Here is a 7500-nt window from a genome sequence, read left to right on the forward strand (position 1 = left end):
TTAGACAATGAGTTGAAGGCGAATGGGACGAGCAGTGAAAGCGTAGTAGAAATATTACTTGTAGCAGTAGTAGTAATAATATTACTTGTTTCAGTAGTAGTAATAATATTACTTGTTGCAGCAGTAGTAATAATATTACTTGTTGCGGTAGTAGTAATAATATTACTTGTTGCAGCAGTAGTAATAATATTACTTGTTACAGCAGTAGTAATAATATTACTTGTTGCAGAAGTAGTAATAATATTACTTGTTGCAGCAGTAGTAATAATATTACTTGTTGCAGAAGTAGTAATAATATTACTTGTTGCAGAGGTAGTAATAATATTACTTGTTTCAGTAGTAGTAATAATATTACTTGTTGCAGCAGTAGTAATAATATTACTTGTTGCGGTAGTAGTAATAATATTACTTGTTGCAGAAGTAGTAATAATATTACTTGTTGCAGAAGTAGTAATAATATTACTTGTTGCAGTAGTAGTATGAGAATTATGAGTAGTAGTATGAGTAGTAAATGTAGTTGCAATAGGAGTGGTGGGTAATAGAAAGAGATTTAGAGGATCAAGTTAAGAAAGAATTGTTTAAGAGAGAAAGAAAATCTAGAAAATGAGAGATCTTTAAAAAATATTTGGAAGAGATATGTGAGGGCATACACAGGCGTCCTCATCTATTAATGGACGCCGATGCACGGGTATATTACGGCACTTTTACTTTCGTATTAGAGTACTAAATAAATACACTAATTATGATGACGTCAGTATCAGTTTTTTTTTCCGCAGATTAAGAGTTTTTGATTTTAAATTGTATACATACGCATATAAAAGTTCATAGTATTAAGAAGAAATACGCATTTTATAACAATACTTTCACGCTCTTTACGATCATCAGGTAGATTAATGCACGAATTGTGATGAATTTTTTTTTGCGAAATATATATATATATATATATATATAGTAATTTATAAAATATATATTATAAATTACTAACCAGCTCTACCTACGTATTGAGCACTTTTGAAGTAAATACTTAAAGTTTACGCATAAATCTATACTTTCGTATATTAAATTTATGTGAGTAAATGAAGTAGTTATATATATATATATATATATATATATATATATATAATTCTTCCTGATCTACATCAATGACCTCCCTAAACACATACTTAAATCATTCGTTGACATCTATGCTGATGATACGACCATCTACGGCAATTCATCAAAGGCTGTAAATGACAAAGTTCTCTCTGATTCTCTCTCCTCTGATCTCGAGCGCGTGGTTCAGTGGGGGAAGACGTGGCTGGTTACCTTTAATGCATCTAAAACCAAACTCCTATCCTTACATCATCAACACTCTGATCCCCATCTGGCATCAACTGAGAAGGATGGCTCTCGTCTGAGAGAGGCCCCGTGTTTTGGCAAGCTTCTGGGTTTGACCTTTACTCCTGATCTGAAATGGAACACGTACATCAAGTCTGTTGCCAAAGTCGCTGGAAAGATGGTGGGCTCTTTCCACCGCTCCAGAAGATATCTCACTACTGATGCAATTCTCTATCTATAATAAAGCCAAGTACGTCCAAAGATGGAATACTGCTGCCATATCTTGGCAGGAGCTTCTAAAAACAGCCTATCCTGCCTTGACAAAGTACAAAATAGACTTCGCGGCTTAGTGGGGGATGCCCTTTTCTCTACTCTCCAAACTCTCTCCCACAGAAGAGACGTTGCGAGCCTATCCTTGTTTTATCGTTATTTCCATGGCAGGTACTCGTCTGAGCTGCAATCTCTGGTCCCCCCTCGGCAATCTTTCACGAAAAACACCCGTCTAGCCGAATCCACTGTGAAAAACTTCCCCCACTCTTTATCTGTGCCTAAATCAGAACGTGGATTCCATGAACAAAGCTTCTTCCTTAGAACTGCACGTCTGTGGAACTCTGTTCCGTCTGGCTGCTTCCCACCTGACTACAACTTGGATGTGTTCAAGTCCAACGTTAACAAATTCCTAATGAACCGCCCCGTTAAGTAAACACTTCATCAAATCTCCACACTAACATAATGTACTTGCAATAACCCTTATCCCTGAGTGGCTTCCAGCTTTGATAAGTGGTGACCACTGTGTAAATATATATATATATATATATATATATATATATATATATGTGTGTGTGTGTGTCTGTGTGTCTGTGTATGTGTGTGTTTCTCTAGTGATACCCGAAACAGTTTGAGCTTATTTACAAGCGGAATAGACTTTCCAATGTCGAACTTGCTATATAAAGTAGATATGGTTTTAATGGTTTAAAAACCTTTAATACTATATATATATATATATATATATATATATATATATATATATATATATATACGTGTGTGTATGTGTTTGTATATCTATGTATGTATATATATGTATGTAATTATTTATATGTATAAATCTACATATATTTATACATCCAATAGGTTGTAAAAATGTACTTTTTGCAGTGTCCCGCTTTTTCGTGACCGTCAGAAATATAAAATATATGCTTTGGTATAAGACCGTGTGAGATTGGAAGTTATTTGCTTCCAATGTTTATTTTTAGTTTTTTTTTTATTTCTTTTTCAATGCCGTTGATCAATTTATATACTTATTATTATTTATATCTTTTTTAATCATATTTGTGTAATTATTCGTGGACGAAAAGACGATCATTTCTGTTTTACATCTTTTAAAAATTGTTTATTTGTTGCCAGCTTGTATTAGCTGATAATCTGTTTATTACTAATGGACAGTTATTACATCTTTGTTTCATATATATTTTTTACTCTTTATGAAATATATGTTGTGTTTTTTTTTTACTATTAATGAAATGCATTTCGTCATCCTATTTCTCGTGGGTTTATTTATCTTTATATCTAATATATTTATTATAGTTTAGTAATTGTCTGTATTTTTGTCCTAGTGACATATGGCCGAGTGGTCCTAGACGTTATATCAAAGTTTACAGTTGCCCAAGAGTTCAATCCTGAACGAAGGCAGTGAAAAAAGTAACATTCAAAACAGAGAATCAGCAACTATGTCCCAATTCCTAGCTGGAGTCCGAACACGGAACCCCCGTAATAATAATAAAGGGTTGGGTTCGAGACTCCTAACAAACGGTTCCTCAGTTCGATACAAAACACCTGACGAAGGGCAAAACGGCCTAAAAGTTGTGACAATCACAACCAAGATGAGGAAGTCAGTCCGACGATCTCAATTATTATAGTTTATTTGTATGAAAATATTTGTCAATTTCCAGCAGATACACAGTAAACACGCCTAGATATACTTCGATGAGTAACTTAACGTGTCATCCATTTTAATTATTTTAGAGCAATTTTTAAAAATAAATTTCTGTCTTTTAATTATTTATTTTTGATTATGTCCATGTTCATTTTCCATTTTTCAAAGAAAGGTAAAGTTTATTTGGGAATGAAACATTTTTTGTCGTTTTAGCCAACACATCGAGAAACCGTTATGCAAATTGAAAGCCGTTTAACCGAAACCATCCTACTGGGTCGTCCAAACAAATATGGCTGCTAGACGATCGTCTTGTTTTTGTCTATAAATCTCGTTGATTCTCGTCCTGGTGTGATTTCATCCAAAGTCACAGGAATACCGATGACGTGTTTGAAATGAAAAAGAAGAAAAAATTTAGTTTGCAACTTTAAAATATGGGGTTTAATTTGAATTTGAATTTTAGTCATACAGAATAATTTATTTAGATCTATTTTGGTTTCATACAAAATTATATGATTTGCGAAGTGCCTTCAATAAGTTTTTAGACTTTTTGTACACGCATTTAAAATTGTCGTAGACTCGTGAGAATTGAGTAGGTTAATGCTATATATGTTTTGAAACGACTGACCAATTTTCATGATTGCAGGTTCAAATGAAGAGCTAGAGTAGCAATTGGAATACACCCCACTAATGTTTGATTGTTACAGCTGATGAATTTTAAAAAATTCAATCTAGACCTGACGACACTTTAAAAAACGGTACGAAATAAACTCCTGTTTTAAACTTGGAAACAACCCACAGAAATGTATGAAAGGCTTCAGACTACGGAGACTGTCCTGTATTAAGCGAGTATCAGTTGCTGAGTGGCATAAGAGATTCAAAGAAAGCAAGTGTTGTGGGATTAATAAAGTCAGAATACCAGAGTTGATTGGTCAAATAATGGTTTTAATTGATAAGGACCGTAATGTGTCTATGAAGAGGAAAAAGTGAACAATTTGATATCAGTGTGGGAATTGTACACACAATTATTCGCAAAGGACTGAAGATGCGGGAGATTTGAAGTTTAACCCAATAGTGCTAAGAGGAGAACAGAAAAAGAGACGTTGTCATGACAGCAGGGAAATGGTTGAGCTAATCCTATCAGATCCAGTAGTTCCAAATTTGCTCCCTTTAACGTTTGGTTCCATGCTTCCGTTCAGTCTTGAAAGACAAAGGGTACCCCTTAGGGGCAGTAGCGCATGTAATTGTGAGGCAAGGTTTGTGCAATCCCAACCACACCTCTCCTGAATCGGCACTGTTTGGGTCCAGTGGCAAGGAGAAGACCAGGACGACTGGAAATAATGCCAACATAAACGGAGAGCACATACAGCATTGGAAGTCCCAAATGGTCACCCATCTATTAGTGGCCAGGTTCGACGTTGCTTAACTTCGGTGATCCAGCAGGAACCGGTGTGTCAACGTGATTATGCCGTAAAACTTATGGTTATTCCCTAGCTCAAAGAAAACCTTAGAGGCTGACGTTATGAGAGAATTGAGAAGATGAACGAGGCTGTGATGGGGGTCATTGACACGCTCGAACAAGAGAGCTTCCATGGGACCTTCTAGAAGATTTGGGAACGGTACAACGAGTGCATTGCAGCCAGAGGAGATTACTTCGAAGGGGACTAGAGTTTTATGTGTGCGCTATCAATAAAAGTATCTATACGAAAAAAAAAGTCTGGAAACTTATTGAAGACACTTCGTAATTTATTCAGTAATAACAAATTAAATAATTATAATTTTTAGCCTGTAAATATGTAATCAAAGAAATTATAGAAAAGCAGTTGTTAGACATTTTTCCCAGTTGCATTGTTATCAAATCATGAGGATCAATTGTTAAAGATATTTTTGTAAGCATCACCAATAAAATTCTATTACATTTTTTATGTACTATTTAGATTCATCCTGTTCTCCTCTTGAGTGTGATTTTCACAACGTTTCGGTCGATATAACCTCCGACCTTCTTCAGGTGTATCTTGTCGAACTCGGGAATGTTTCTGTCGAACTCGGGAATTTGGACGGAATTACGAGCGGAACCCTTTATTTACTTCACGGGGGTAGCGTGTTCTTGTTCCTTCAGCCATGACTGGATAGAGGTCCTAAGTAATTCGCAAATGTATATTTCGGTCGCCCACACTGAGGATTGAACCTTCAACCTCCAGGAGAATGTCACTTTTACCTCCGTCGAATAAATAAAGTGTTGCGCTCGAAATTCTGACCAAATTCCCGAGTACGATAGAAAGATTCCCGGGTTCGACAAGATACACCTGAAGAAGGTCGGAGGTTATATAGACCGAAACGTTGTGAAAATCACACTCAAGATGAGAATAGTAGTCCGATGAATAATAATGCATAAACCAATCCTCATCTCAAAAATTTAAGAAATGTCATCGTTTTTTTTTTTTTAATTTTAAGCATATAAATGTATTTAACAACGTTACGTCATGAACTACAAAAATAAATTGAATATATTGAAATACTAAAACTGTGATTTCTATTAAATTAGTAACATTCAACATATTGAATATACGTTACGAGATTCCTTCAATAAGTTTCCAGACTTTTCTATTCTAGTATTACAAATTATCGTAGTAGAACGATATGCAATATAATTGGAATTTAAAACTTGCAAAAATACCAGAAAAAACGTATGGAATGCTTCAGACTGCTTTTGAACCATCTTGCATAAATCGAGCGTCAGTTTTTATAGAAACATAAGAGATTCAAGAAAGGTTCGGAGTCTTTGAGGGATGATGAGGGCGTTGGAGAAGTAAGGAAGTCAGAACACGTTAGTTGATTAGCCAAATTAAGAATTTCATGGATAAGGACCGTCGCGTGTCTATAAAAACAATCAGTACACGGTTTGATGTCAGTGCGGGAACTGTATACATAATTATTCGCGAAAATACACTAATACAATATTCGTTATGAGACAACTGGGGTAATAAAAAAGGGTCATTGAGACGCTCGCACACGAGGACGTCTATGGAGACTTCCAGAAGTTGTGGGAACGGTAAAACAAGTGCATTGCAGCCGGAGGAAGTTTCTTTGACGGGGACTGTAGGTTAATATATGTACTATTAATAAGTGGCCATACGAAAAAAGTCTGGAAAATTATTGAAGACGCCTCGTATATAAGTAATGAAATGTACATATATTTACAGCATGGTGTGTATAAGATGCATCGTTATTACACCGAGAGCATTAGGACACCCGTATTTATTCGGCTATGATGGCACAAGAAGCATAAAATCGGTGTGACAGAATGAACAATATGAAACGTTGTCCATCACACGAATAGGATATACTTTCTTTTGCACCTACAGACAATTTCTTGTTTATTGATTTGGTATGTGGTTTGGTTGGCTAACACAGGCATGCTATCACTCGCGTTGTTATAGACGCGTGATTAAAATGGATTTTACATACGCACTATTTTAATTTATTCTCAAACAATTTACGTGCAACTATAAACATTTTTTTTCGTCACTAAGGAGAGTAAAATGTGGTCTTTGGGTTCACTTTTTTGCAAACCTCATAACATTTTTTTTTTTTTACTTTAATCCTTTTTTGCTCCAAGTTCTTTATATCTTCAATCATATTTATTCATGGTGTTTTGTTTGGTTGTTTTGTAAAGAACAGTTGCAGAACATTATCGATTTTTTGCAAATCGAAAGGATAAAAAAACAACAAAAATGCTTGATGCATTTAATGTGTGAAAATCGATATCTACAGACAAATGGATTTAATAACACTGGGTGAAGATAAACATTTTTAACAACCTGCCAGACCTGTAACCACTTCAACCAATCAGTGCTGCTTAAAAATAGAAAAAAAAAATAGTTTACAAACTTCTTTATTAATTTTTTTTTTTCAAATTTGCTCAGAAAACTATATATTTTTTAATTCTATGACAAATGAGTAAGAATTGCTGTTTTCTGAGTCGGAATACATTCACTTATCTCTTGTTTTTGAAGTTGTATTTTAGCTTCTGTCCATTATCGTCGGCTAGATTTTGATCTTGGCGTCGTATTTTTAGATTCTTACATCAAGTGTGTTTCTGTCGTGTCTGGAGCGATGTCCATAAAAAAGAAAAGAAGTCATTTTGTTTTTCCCACCTTCGCCATAGCTTGGCGGGAAAACATGTTAGAAATTCCCGCTTAGACTAAGGATTGAGAAAAAAGATCTCGACTCACTTTCGTTTTCTTTAATAT

Source organism: Euprymna scolopes, chromosome 31 (genome assembly GCF_053919585.1).
Source record: "Euprymna scolopes isolate OS-2025 chromosome 31, ASM5391958v1, whole genome shotgun sequence".
NCBI lineage: Eukaryota > Metazoa > Mollusca > Cephalopoda > Sepiida > Sepiolidae > Euprymna > Euprymna scolopes.